At 40.8% G+C, this 14721-nt stretch overlaps 1 protein-coding gene across 1 annotated transcript in view; it reads left to right on the forward strand.

Annotated features, from left to right (window-relative positions):
• LOC117455499 (CUB and sushi domain-containing protein 3-like) overlaps positions 1-14721 on the forward strand; it is a 405573-nt gene that overhangs the window by 197735 nt on the left and 193117 nt on the right. The window lies entirely within an intron of this gene.

Raw genomic sequence — 14721 nt, forward strand, 5'->3', positions numbered from 1 at the left:
TACTCAGTCAAAGGGTACAGCATTACGGACAACTTTCCAAGCAAAGAGACATGTGACAGGAAAAGATGTATATATTTCATCAATATTGATCAAATAGCGATTTTATTTATTAATCAACCTTACTTGGTAAGCTTAGTTGTTTGATTGAACAAAATTACAATAAATAAAGTCAAATTTATATGTCAATAATGTCCAAAATCATTTCTTTATTTGATCTATATAGCCAAAACTGAAAAAGATATATAATAATGTAAGAGGCTCGTGCTACTTAAGCTAACCACACTAAGTTACGCAGAAACGACAAGCTGTCAAACACCATAAAGATCTGCAGCTTGAACGCAGCCTGTTGAACCAAATGCATTCCACTAAGGCATTTTCATTTATTAATACAACCTATTCATTTATTTATCAAGAATCAAGCACTGGTGGTTGTCCGTAGGCATCAGTGGTGCAAACGTACACAGCTTCGCCTTTTGGCTGTGTGGTCATTGGATATATGATTATTTATTTCACTGTACACCACCAAGTGCTGGTACAGCTGTAGTACACCTGTGATGAAATTGTAAAAGCATTCATCTTAATCTGGAGGAAACTTGTGTCCAGAGCAGAGTATCTGTCTGAGTGGTTTGTAAGATATTGCATGCAGCGGTTTGTGTATAATCACACCAAATAAACATCATCTCCAATAAGCATGATTAAGTATGCCTTTGCATTTCCTTCTCATGAATAAAATAAAGTTTATAGCCACCATTAATAATCCATTTAGGAATAATAATAATCTAAAGTAAAAGTATGACCACAAAATATTAAATAAAACATCCTATTACCATATAAAGTTAACATCTCTAAGTTACAGTTGAAATGTGTTGGAAGATTGATAATAATTCAGCAATATGGCTTTTGGTATTTAGTAGCTACAGTGTACATGTTGTCAAAAGTGAATATATCTGTCACATAAGGATGTTGCTCTGATTATACGTCGTACACGTGATGGTGCTGTTTGCTCTGCTTTGTGAAATTTGAGTGCATAATTCTCCAGACAAATGAGCCAATGACCAAAAAAAAGCAGATTTCTATTTAGACTCCAGCGCTTTACCAAATAAAAATCCCTTAGCAGTTAAGAGCACTTCAAAGATATCATACCTCGGCAGCTGCTTCACGGCACCTCCAGTGTTGTCGTTATTTGAATAACACTTGTTTGTTTGCAGATTCGTATATTTGTATCTCTTTTTTTGGAAATGTGTTTCCGTGATTAAAATATGGCAGAATAAAATAGACTTATCTCCTATGATGTCTGAAAAGATTATAATACCGTTGCCGGTGAGTTCACTTCATGCGATTTTAAAAATATTTGTTCTTGTCACATTTAAGAAATGTGTATTTATTTGAATGATCATGGTTGTTTTATTTGCAATAGCTGATTTATTCGCAGCACACAGGTCTTGGCGGTCTGGAACCGGGTTCCTTTCAGCCGGCATAAGGTTCGCGTCAGGGTTTTCTTTGTTAACTGCAATCTGATTGGTTTAAAATTGTGTTTACCATGATGGCTTATTTTCCTTATTAGTCTGCTGACACTACAACACACACACACACACACACACACACACACACACACACACACACACACACACACACACACACACACACACACACACACACACACACACACACACACACACAATGCAGTACACACATATGCACATACTCTTTCACACGAACAAACACCTACACACACAGCATGGTGTCAGTGCTGTAGTCAGCAGGGGCTCATTTAGCCACTAAATGTTTCAGGATGTTCACACTATTTGTGGGTGTGTGTGTGTGTGTGTGTGTGTGTGTGTGTGTGTGTGTGTGTGTGTGTGTGTGTGTGTGTGTGTGTGTGTGTGTGTGTGTGTGTGTGTGTGTGTGTGTGTGTGTATGGGCTTGTGGCACAATGTGTCATGGATTTTAAGGGCAGCAGGTCCTCCTCTTTGCAATCCCGTCTGCCTCTCTTGAGATATCACCTCCATTCTCCTTACCATATCTCTAGCTACCTCTAAGGAACACCCTAATCGTAACTGACCTAAACTTTGAAACAGGCCTGTGAACGTGTTGCTGTCAATGATGTTGTTGACAACTGACCCACAACATCGTCATCCCCCCACCAACAGGGTACCCCTACTGTATCATGCTGTTGTATACTGCTCTGCAATGTGGAGTTGTATTTTAATCCAGTGGTTTGTGAACTGTTGAGCAAAAAATGCGCTTTTGATGACCAAAATGTGGTATTGTTTAGCAGGCACTCCCTAATTAGTCCCGGTTAAGTAATTTCCATATATAAGTAAAAGTCTACACTGTCTTTGTTGCGAGAGTGTTTTACAAGTATGTTTATTTATTCAAAACATGGATTAGCTATGCAATTCTTGGTTGGAGGCAATTAAAGATTGGAGATTAGTTATGGCTGCTTAGTTACATATAAGACACACACAGCTGTTGTGACAACCGAAGCAGTCTTTTATACGGACAATAGGACAATGATCATGGCTGCCATGATAGCACAAAGAGGCTGCTGTTTGTACAGAGACATTCTGTAATGATATTGTCACATAGGGAGATAATCGTTAAAGCCAGTCAGTTTTTTGAAGACAAATAATTACATTAAAACAAATATTCACACATATAATAATTGGAGTACATTGGTAGTACTTGTTACTTTAGTGGTATTGACGTATGTAACATGTGAGGAATGTATATTTAAGTTTAAAGGCAGGGATAAGTGTCAACCTTGTTCAAATGTGTGGATGTTATGCAGTACATTATTTATCCAATTTATGTTTAAAAATGTGTAAATTCTTTTTTAGCCTCTTTATAATGACCTTTATTTGCACTGCACCTCTTCTCCAATGTCTTCACTATTCTGTGCACCTCACCTTGAGATGAGTGAAGAGTAAACTTCTTATCAGGTGAAGGAAGATTTCAACAATAGAGAAAATGTAACCATGGGAACAGAACCACATCCACTACCTAGCAACATGTATAGTTTTGGATGTGCTGACCCGACTCCCTCTTCCCTTCCCTTTCTCTGTTTCCCATCTTTGCTCTCTTTTTCCCCTGTCTCTCGATACTTTGACAGGTTAATGCTCATCCAGCGTGTCTGGCTTGTACACATACACACACAAAAACATGCACACACACCGCCTGAGGTGGTGTGTGACAGGGGATTTCAAGGGGGACAGCAGGACAGACAGTTTAATCTGAGAGGGAGGGAGGGATGGTGAGGGGGGGAGATATAGAGAGTGGATGAGAGACGGGTGGGGAGGGAGGTTATGACCAGGACATGTCTGTGAGAGAAACAGAGGTAGAGTAGGAAGGGGAACACTTGAGTGAGAGGAAGAGACTTTTGGAGATTCAGGGCAAACGTTTTGCTTTTGTTGACATTTTATTCAGCGTGCATCACAAAGCCACAGCATAGCAAGGCTCAAAGAACAGTTGAATTATCCACTCACTTCCATTAATGCTGGAATGTAATCCTTTTGGACCCTAGAATCGGTGCCAGTGTGGCGATAACTAAATCTGAATGTTGAGTCAAAGCAATCTTTAACAAGAGAAAATAAGTTAAGGTTTAAAGTGATGTTGTTGCTGTTTAGGTTGTAATTAAGTCCCTAGACACATAATGTGTCCAGATGGTCTCAATTGTAACTGCTACGCTGACAACACTCAATTATATTTAGACATCAAGCTCTCAGACACTCGAGCACCATACAAATTGACCCTTTGCTTGAATAATATTAAACCAAATATGGTCAGCTGCTTGTTTAGTATGGTTCCTGTGGGCTTAAAGCTGTCACATGAGCCCAGGTGCTGACCAGAAATGGAACCAAGACAACCTGAATCAATTAAATGTGGTTCCTCTTCCAAGCTCAACCTGGTGTGTTTTTTGTAGTGTGAAAGCACACAAATCAACCACATGATTTTATGATAACCGACATGTTATTTCGGCATGATTTCAAAGCCAAACCATCTGTATAAAGCCATCAACATGTTTGTTTCATCAGAAGTAAAAAAGCATTTCCCCAGGAGCAAGCCTTTTAAAAGCCAAATAACAGCCGATTATGGCATGTGCACCTAAACTGAGCAGATATGTTTGTTTTGTAGGTCTTTTTTATTTCCATATTTAGTTTTTACTGATGTCTATTAACCATTATTGCTAACATTGTTCATGTATTGACAGCTTGAACTGTCTAGTGTGTCCTGGAGTGACTTGTGGTCCATGTTTTTCAAGCCATCTGCTCAGGGGTCTCCTAATATAGGAGAGTTTCTTATAGATCTGTTCATGCCTGAGTTTAATGTTTGACAGAGTGTGTGCAGAAAGTTGTGTGTAATCTCATGGCTGATAGTGTGATGGTGAATACCCTCAACAACATAGTTTATGTGTGTGGGTCTTTCTGACTGTGTGTGTGTGTGTGTGTGTGTGTGTGTGTGTGTGTGTGTGTGTGTGTGTGTGTGTGTGTGTGTGTGTGTGTGTGTGTGTGTGTGTGTGTGGCCTAGCATTACTATACTTGTGGGGACCTACATCTGTTTACACAGTCATGTGTGGGGACTCGCCTCCCTTATGGGGACACATCGGAGGTCCCCATGAGGGGAATCATTAATTTTAGGATGAAGACTTGGTTAGGTTTAGGATTAGGGTAAGGGTTAGGGTTAGGCCCCTGAAGTGATGTATACATGGTATGTGTGTGTGTGTGTGTGTGTGTGTGTGTGTGTGTGTGTGTGTGTGTGTGTGTGTGTGTGTGTGTGTGTGTGTGTGCGCGTGCGTGGGTGTATATGTGCACGATTTGAGGTGTGTTTGTGTGCAAGTGCGTGCATTCAGGCGTGTTCATGTGTATTTGTCTGTGCAGATGTGGGCGTAGGCATATCCCAAGTTCCCTTGGGACAGTGCTGATTGACAGCTCTATCCCTGGTTGTCATGGTGATGAGGATGGATGTGTTTTGGGTTACCACGGAGACCTCTGTTTAGGCGTTCTATCTGCATGCATAATACAGTTTTAGCATAAAGATGAAAGAGTCGGCACTGTGGAATTATAGAATTGTAACTATCCTCCACCTGTTGTGCTGCATTTGTAATGCCTTCATCTGCAGTTATCCAGAAGTAAAACAAAAACACTTTTTAAAATGAAAGCTTAGAAAAAGATTCAACCCTGTGGGTTAATCGAGGCATTACTGGATTGTAGTTTCCAAAAAAAATGATAGAAGCAGTTCTCAGGGCTATAGTTGTGTTAACGCACCAACAAACAAAACAGGCGTTATTTGGGCTCTTTTCAATTATTCAGTTTTCTCTTTTTCAAAATGTGAAGGGCTAGTGAGAGGTGTTGGGTATATAGGTTTTTCTTCTATGTTTGCCACATTTTTATTTTTGTAGCAGTTTCATTGCCAGTGTTTACAGAATATAACGTGCAGTAACAGGCTGTCCACAGGGTCTTAAAAAGTATTATTGTTGATCAATCAATTTAGCGAAAATTAAGGCTTTTAAAAAGTATTAAACGGCATTTTCTAAGGTATTACATTTTGTAACTAGTTTTCAATAAGTATATAAATTGTCCAAAGAGGTTGTATTCTACAGTCTGCCTGAAAGTAATCATTGCGTAGGTGTGTAGTGTGATTCTGTGTAGTTTATTTATGGCATCCCGTTGGATTTGACGTCATCTGAACAGGACAGCGCACGCTCACTGCTTGATAGCGCGCGAAGGTCCGTTTACGCCGGTTGTTAAACAACATTGTTATGAGGAAATGCAAGTTTGCGTCCAAATGGTTGGAAGATAAGGAGGAAAGACAATCAATACTGTATATAGTCAATGTGAGGTAAAGTGTGTCGCCAAGGTAACCGGTTAAAACTTGAAGTGGCGATGAGGTCTTACAATGTATGGAAAGGGTCTTAAAAGGTCTTACATTTGACTTCAGGATTCCTGCATATACCCTGAGTAACTGCACATTGCAAATAATAAGTCAGTATATATATATATGTTTTACAAAGGCATATTTGCACCTAACACGTGGGTACAACTCATGTGGTCCATGCAAACACAGGCATGTTTCAGTGGAGATTGTATGCTTACTGTGGTTACTTTCCAGCGCTGAATGAAAATTGATGAAATGCCTTTACTCCATACTGACATGAATTTAGTCATTCATATTCATTTTCATGCATCAACAACTCACACACAAACACATACACAAACACGTACACACACAGTTTATATCATTTCTTTTGTAAAAACCTGCACATGTATGCATTTGCAAACAGACACACAGTTACAGGTACAGTAAGTGACACTTTTCAACTATACAGTACATCCACAGATATATCCACTCAGAAACACAACACACACACCGTATGGTGCTGGTTTGTGTATTAGTAGTCTACATGCATGCTGGCTCATTCACATTGTAGCAGGCAATCAGGCTGTTCACCTATGCATGACTTGGGAGATACACACCCTTTATCAAACACACATTATTTGACATACAAATACAATTATCTGTGTTTATAAGACAAAGACACTATCGCACATAATCACAATTATACTCGGGTCACAGGAATGCTTCTGTTTAGTGCACACAGATACACATGATAGACCCTGCTAATGAAAAGCACATTGTATCAAAGCAAAACTCACATGCACACAAATACAATATTCTTGTGTAAATGCATACAATCAGGCAAAACCAGAAAATAAGAAAAACATTTCAATTAGCATGAAGAAACTGTTTGAGTGCTCAGGCTTTAAGACAGATTGTTACAGGCCAGCGGTCTTATTTAGTTTATATTTATTCACTGCTTCACCTACATTACCTAAGTTACTGATTTTGACTCCAAATGAACCTTAATTAATTCTGCTCATTATTTTATCTGTGTAATATTTGAAATGTATAGAGGTAACACTATGCTGCATAACATGTTGGAGAACATTTTGACAAAATAAACATTATTTTTGATTACATCAATACATACTACATTTTATGTTCCTAGAATAGAATAGAATATATCTTTATTGTCATCATACAGAGTACAACAACATTTATTTGGCAACTCTCACTAACCCTTTGCATAATGTAATGGTCTACAGGCTGTGCACACATCGGATTGTATTTCCTCCTCATGGTTGTTGGTAGTTAATGCCATTTATGTCACATGGACCCTTATTAATGGGACACGGAAAGTATTATTGGCTCTTTACATCCCAGAATCATTGGAATGCCTGACATTGTGCAGTTTAAGTCATGTGAAAAATGTAAAATAATGCATTACAGGGTTAAATTGTACAGCCAAATCTATTAGAAATGTTATAATGACTTGGTCAATCCAACTGGGATGTTGTGCAACCTTCCTGAAAGATGATATTATGTTAAACAATGTAGCCCTGAATTGAGAGATGTGCTAGTTTTTCAATGTTGCGGGGTGTAAAACCGACATTGACCAGATTCAATAGTGTACTTGAAAAAGTAAGTGAGATAAGTCATGCACTGTGAAGGTTGGATAAGAATGTTGTGCACATTACAGCAACTTTAAAATGTTGAAATGGTTTGCAAAATGTCCAGATTTCAGGTTTGAAAACTCAAAGCTCCCCAGGCGATGCATGTTGCATGTTTTAAACACAGAAAGACATGCATTGAATAAGATATTAGAAAGCGTGTTGCATAGCATTTCTCCCAGAGGAGCACTTAGGCTCATGAATAATTCAAGCTTACTAACACCCAGAAACTCACGAATATACGCTACACACCAACAGACATGCACAGTTACACACACACACACACACACACACACACACACACACACACACACACACACACACACACACACACACACACACACACACACACACACACACACACACACACACACACACACACACACACACACACACACACACACACACACACACACACACACACACACACACACACACACACACACACACACACACATCTTGGTTCAAGGCAGTTCCTGTATTGATTTCTGAGTATTTAAAAAGGCCAGAAATGGACGTTTCCTAGAATACGGATAAATGATTGTTGGAGTGACTATTTGTTGATGAAAATAGAGATAGTGAACTGCAGAACAGTATGTAAACATCTGATTTTACTTACAGTATGTACCCCCTTGGCAGTGATAAGCATGGAACACTCATACCAGCACCACAATGAGTAACAACTGAATTCATAGTCTGAAGGTGAGTGGTGTGAGGAAAAACTGAACCCTAACGGCCCGTCCACACAGCGGCGTTGGAAGCTTCTCCGTAACCCCATAAAAGTTCTTACTAAGTACTTGTATTTATTTAGAATGTAATACTAATCTTACCTGCATGCCGATTTTAAACAAAGCAAACCTTGGTCCTTTTAGCCAGATGTTTTTAACTTACTTACCAGATATTTTACCAGATGTTATTACAGGAGTTTTTAAACAGGTTTTTAAACAAAAATACTTACCCGAGAGCCTGTGCATCACGCTGCCACCAAAACCCTAACCCCATAAAGGTACATGGGACATCCATGTTCTTCAAACAGCAGTAGATATAAACTTTCCAGCACTTTGTTCTGTTGAACTTCAATCATTTTGTCAGCCTTTGACCGAGTTTCCTGCAATATATTTGCTATATTGTATTATTATTCCCAAAACCGCAAAACTGAACCCAAAACGAGATTCTAAGTAACGCAAGCAAGAGTACAATATTCTCATTTTGGAGGGTTTTCTTTTAGCACTATCCTTGACATGCATTTTTCCTCAGCTATTAATCCTTATAAGCCTGCACACATTCTCCCTCACACACAAATCATAAAACTAAAATCTCTCCATTTCACTGTGTGATATTATCTGAAATTTCGTATCGCTAAATGACTCCATCTGTCTTTCTCCTCTCCTGTCTCTGTCCGCATCGCAGCTTTATCCATCTACATCTCTACCTCTGTCCTCGGTGTTCATATTTCCACACCTCTCTCTTTATCTCACCATTGTTCTCGCAAATCCTCTCAATCGCTGTCTTGGTCCAACTCCATCCAATATTCATCCATCTTCCTTCCCATCCCTTTCTTTTCCATCGCTTTCTTCCCGTGCTTCTGTGGTGACTTCTAATTGGTTGTCTTTCCTTCCAGCAAGTCGGGTCTTCGTTAAATCATCTGTCATCATCTCGATTTGGTCTGTCATCTGTCTTTCCCTCTGCTAACATCTCTGTCTCACCTTCCCTCTCACTCAGCGTCTCTATCTGACTCTCTCCCTTGCGTCTTTATCAGTAGTCATCAGAATTTTATGACAGTTGGATGATAGATCCCGCTTCTAAAATTGTGACTTACTGCATCCGTTTAGATGGGCAGTTCTAAAAAGCTCTACAGTGTCTGCTGTTAACACTTTTGAATGGTTCTTCAAGATTATGGATGGGCAAAGTGTAATCAATCAATCAATCAATCAATCAATCAATCAATCAATCAATCAATCAATCAATCAATGTTTATTTATATAGCCCAATATCACAAATGTTACATTTGTCTCAGTGGTCTTCACAGTTTGTACAGAATATCAGTATGACAATACGACACCCTCTGTCCTTAGACCCTTTCATCGTACAAGGAAACACTTCCAGAGAAAAACCACACAGTTTAAAGGGGAACATGGGAGAAACCTCAAGGAGAGCAACAGAGGAGGGATCCCTCTCCCAGGACGGACAGACGTGCAATAGATGCCGTGTCTATTATTTTCTATATAGCCAGTCATACCAGGCAGTTCTTAAATGTCCATCGTTATGTGTACCTACCTTTCATTAGCAAATTACTTTATTGGCGTCATTGCAAAACTAGTTTATGAAAACGTTTTCCAAATGTAGGAGCTGTACTTGAACATCAAGGCCTATAATACCTTTTCATTTTTCAAATTACAAAGTGGACATCAGAAAAAAACATGACACCATGTTATGTATCTGTTAATTGAATCCTCTTTTTTTACCTGTCAGGATGAATCATATTTATTCATGAAGCTCTTCAAAAGGCTGTTTATAATATTGCTTAAAAAAGCAACAAAAGACATAAACACAGATGAAAGCATCACAAAAGCCTCACAAATACCTATTTGATTTGCTGTCACTCTTGTTCTGTAACTTTCTATTTTCACAAATGAAGCACTAATTGGATAAGTCTCAAAGTCATCATTGATTCTGCACTTTCCCCCTCTATTTTATTTCAGTCTCTTTTTATCTTCTTTGATCAGTTTTCTTCTATTGTTTAGTTTTGTGAAATGTGTCTTTCGTGCATAAAAGTAAACATCTATGGGGTATAGATTGCATATTTTCTGGAAGTCAGCCTTGTCGTACATTTCAATCAGAGGTCGCGTTAACCGAATACTTTTAACAATGACGGACAAATCTGAATGCAGTCCGTCATTTTGACAGATTAGAACAAACTCGGAACAGCGCCAAAGTTTCCCCGCAGCGAGGCTCCGGTGTTATGCTGTGTTATGCATGCCCTCCAAAAAGGAAATCATACCGTTTCCAAACCTAACTGCCGTACAAATCATTGAAATGTCTGTGAGTTTTGGCTTTACGCTGTGCATGCTCCCGCGAGGTGCAGCAGCCATGCATAACACGGCGCATGTGAACTGTCCCTTCCCCCCCCCCCCGTTGACAGTTCACGAGCATGCTCTCCCCCTCCCGCCCCCCCCCCCCCCCCGTCGTCAGAGTTGTGTAAAGGCCGAGGGTAATTCTAGATTTTGACAGAAGTTTTACGATCCTGTCCGTCAAAATGACGGGCAGCGAAAAAGTCTAGCGCAACATCTGATGTCAATGGTAGTCAGAGGTAGGGATGTCCCGATCACCTTTTTTTGCTCCCGATCCGATTCCGATCATTTGATTTTGACAATCTGTCGATACCGATTTGTATCGATCTTTATGCAATGCATTAAGAGAAAAAAAGGTAACAGATAACGGCTGGTCGTCCAACGCAATGAATTCAGCTATCAGTTTCTCTTTCCTTTTAAAAGTCTCTGAAAGTGTCGGTTGTTTCAGTGCCGTTACCTGAGTGGCCGCTGTGTACTCGTCGTGTTGTTGTTGGTGTTTGTTTCTCAGGTGGCGTATAAGATTGGTCGTGTTGAACGTAGCTCTGTTCTTTCCACCACGCGGAACCTCCTTCTTGCAAACATTGCATCTGGCTGTTACACTGCCTTCGCTTTCAATTTTATAATACTTCCAAACTCCTGACATTTTCTCTGTCCCGACTCCCGAGTCACCAGCTGAACGTAGCCTCTCGTTAGCTTACTGCTACTATTAGACACTGCGCCCACTCTGTTGCCAGATTTCAGAGAAATAAGCAACCAGGTCTGAAAACAAGCCCAAAAGAAGCAACACATACATGATGTGTAATTTCAAACCAAAACTAAGGCCTCAGGATGACTTTAAGACGTGAACATGGTCATTTTTGTTTTGTAACATTAAATAAAATAATGCAAATATTTTATAAAAAAAAACAGAGGGTATGTAACATTTCCGTCAACATATTTAATGCTATTGCTGATAGCAAGGTTATTGCTGCATTAAAGATCCCCTACTATACTGTTTTTCATCAATATATTATAGGTCTCAGATATATACAAAACATGTCTCTGAAGTGTTTGGCTCCAAATACCAAACAGATCATTGTAGCATCCCATAAACCCCTCTGTTTCAGCCCTGTTTCAAAAGTGCTGATTCTCTGTCTGTTACTTTAGATGAAAATAAGGAGCCACGGCCCTCTCAGAGACATTTGGTTAAAAAGAACACAATGGTGATCTAGGAAGAGATTCATGTGATAAGGTGGGGGGGGTTACCTTGGTTGGTTATTGGCTAATGGTTACACAAGCCAACACATCGTTATGCCATCATAAAGTGGCCAAAATCTGATCAGCTCATTTTCAGACAGGTTTTTCTATAAATGGATCAGGACAAAAAGTGAGCCAATATTTTTCCTGAAACTTTCAGAATCTCTTTACTAAGGGGGACACACATGTTTATGTATACAAGACATGAAAAAGTGGATTTTGCATAATAGGTCCCCTTTAACTTTGATAACATTTTAAGAGAAAACACATTGTGCAATGTGATATTTTGCATAATTTCCTATTCAGTATCAGACCAAATGTACATATGTACCTGTGTGCTGTTGAACTCTGTTAGGAGATATAAATGTTAATTAGGCCGCATTTCCAAATCTCCTCGCGTCCCTACACGAGCCATTATCTTACAGGAAGGGAATCCAGATCATACAAGTAACCGTTTAACAATAATCCACTTTAATGGTAATATACAATGCAATACAATCAAATACATTACCATACACAACCATATCGTATCATGTGTGCAATGGTCAGGAGTTTGGCCTACTCCTGGCTCCTGCCCACAGGCCGCCAGACCTCCTGTCCCAGCGACTGGTGAAGAGAGAGGGAGAACAGCAAGCCGGCTAGGCTTTCATACCAAAATGATACAGGAGGGGGTGGAGTTTAAGGACAACTGGTCCAATCATCTCAAACAAACACCTCTGCCCCTCACTGTCTCCTATTTCTGCAGCCTCTGCAGCCTCCACACATCCCCCCATCCCATTCCAGAGACCACCGTGGGGTCTTGTTCCAGCTCCCCCACAGCAATAAAACCCTTCACAGTTTGCTTACTCAAATCATTTTCAAGCTTCTTCACAGTTTGCATGAATACATACAAATATACAGCACCTCCAAATCTGAGGCCATGGTTCTCAGCAGGAAACCGATGGACTGTCCACTCCAAGTAGGGAATGAGTCCTTACCCCAAGTGAAGGAGTTCAAGTATTTCAAGTATCTCGGGGTCTTGTTCTCGAGTGAGGGATCAATGGAGCGTGAGATGGGCCGGAGAATCGGAGCAGCGGGAGCGGTATTGCAGTCGCTTTACCGCACCGTTGTGACGAAAAGGGAGCTGAGCCGGAAGGCAAAGCTCTCTGTCTACCGGGCCATTTTCGTTCCTACCCTCACCTATGGTCATGAAGGATGGGTCATGACCGAAAGAACGAGATCGCGGATACAAGCGGCCGAGATGGGTTTCCTCCGCCGGGTGGCTGGTGTCTCCCTTAGAGATAAGGTGAGAAGTTCGGTCATCAGGGAGGGACTCGGAGTTGAGCCGCTCCTCCTTCGCGTCGAAAGAAGCCAGTTGAGGTGGTTCGGGCACCTAGTTAGGATGCCACCTGGGCGCCTCCCTAGGGAGGTGTTCCAGGCACGTCCAGCTGGGAAGAGACCAAGGGGTAGACCTAGGACCAGGTGGAGGGATTATATCTCTTCGCTGGCCTGGGAGCGCCTTGGGATCCCCCAGTCAGAGCTGGTTGATGTCGCCAGGGAAAAGAAAGTTTGGGGCTCTCTGCTGGAACTGCTACCCCCGCGACCCGACCACGGATAAGCGGGAGAAGATGGATGGATGGATGGACATACAAATATTTCCCTACAACTCTTGCACCTCTTTATCATGTGCTGTATTTATTTTCATGTACATGCCCAAGTATTGATTAGTGAAAGCAAAAGGATCATCTATAAATGGAGAAGGACTGATGGTTTGTACATGTGAACAGCTAGCTGTCTTTTTCTTAAGGCCCGGACACACCAATCTGACAACAAAGAACTGACACATACGGACCCCGACTGTTGCGTCACCTCGCGTCTCTGCGTCTTGGCCATGTTTCGCACTGGAACACGCCGCAAAGACTTCAGCCGACGGCCAAGAAGCACGTACGAACTGCGCATGCGTGAGTGGCAATAACTCTCCTTACCAGCAGGCGGCGGTAGTGTGTATTCGTCATTCAAAAGAGGCAACAACAGACAGACAGAAGACAGACTGCGTGATAACCGAGAGAAGAAGAACAGACTGCGAGATATAAACAAACAACAAATAGCGTGTGCGTTCCATTTTCACTCTACAACGAGAAGCTCATGGGGCTTTCCCGAACCTGTGTCGAGAGCTGGAGTTAAATGAAATCTCAGATTTGCCTTCTTAATAGTTTGTTTGGTTCCCTCACTTCCGTTTCGTTTCTCATGCAGTGATTCGCTAGCTGAACAGAGTGATTTATTTTGCCGACTGCCTTTGGCCGAAAAGGCGTCGGCATGGCTGAAAAGACCCGACAGCGCGGGACACACCAATCTGAGTAGGGCGTGTCGACGCTCATCGTCGGCTTGACGCCCACCGACGCCGATAATCGGCCTGGTATGTCCGTGCCTTTGGTAATATTGATCAGCATGTCTATAAATTGATTGTGCAGGGTCAAATGTCAACACGGTATAGACTTGTATCTGACTGTATGGTTTTGGTGAGATGTGGTCCAGGCCATTTTCCTTTACCTTTACAGACCAAAGATGGCATGTCAGAAATTATTTGGAATTTTAAGTCGTGTCTCTAAAGCACTTTTGAGCGACTGTCATCACTAGAGACGGGGCATTTTGCTATCAAAGTCTTTGTGACAGTACCTTATTATTGTGACGACACTTGGTGACAGTAATCTAATAATTCCATTTGTAAAAAAGACGCATCTGTCATCTTTACTTATTTTTTATCATGTTATGTCTCTCTTCCTTAATGTCTTCTATAATAGAAAAACATTCTTACTTTAAACTGAGGTTTTTGTTTACCTCACACTAAGTGTTTTTCACCATAGCTTTATGTATGTGTCCTTGAGGCCAAGCATAGATGAGTATCTTCCCTCATAAAAGCTCTTATG

The sequence above is a fragment of the Pseudochaenichthys georgianus genome, chromosome 11 (assembly GCF_902827115.2).
Source record: "Pseudochaenichthys georgianus chromosome 11, fPseGeo1.2, whole genome shotgun sequence".
Taxonomy (NCBI): Eukaryota; Metazoa; Chordata; class Actinopteri; order Perciformes; family Channichthyidae; genus Pseudochaenichthys; species Pseudochaenichthys georgianus.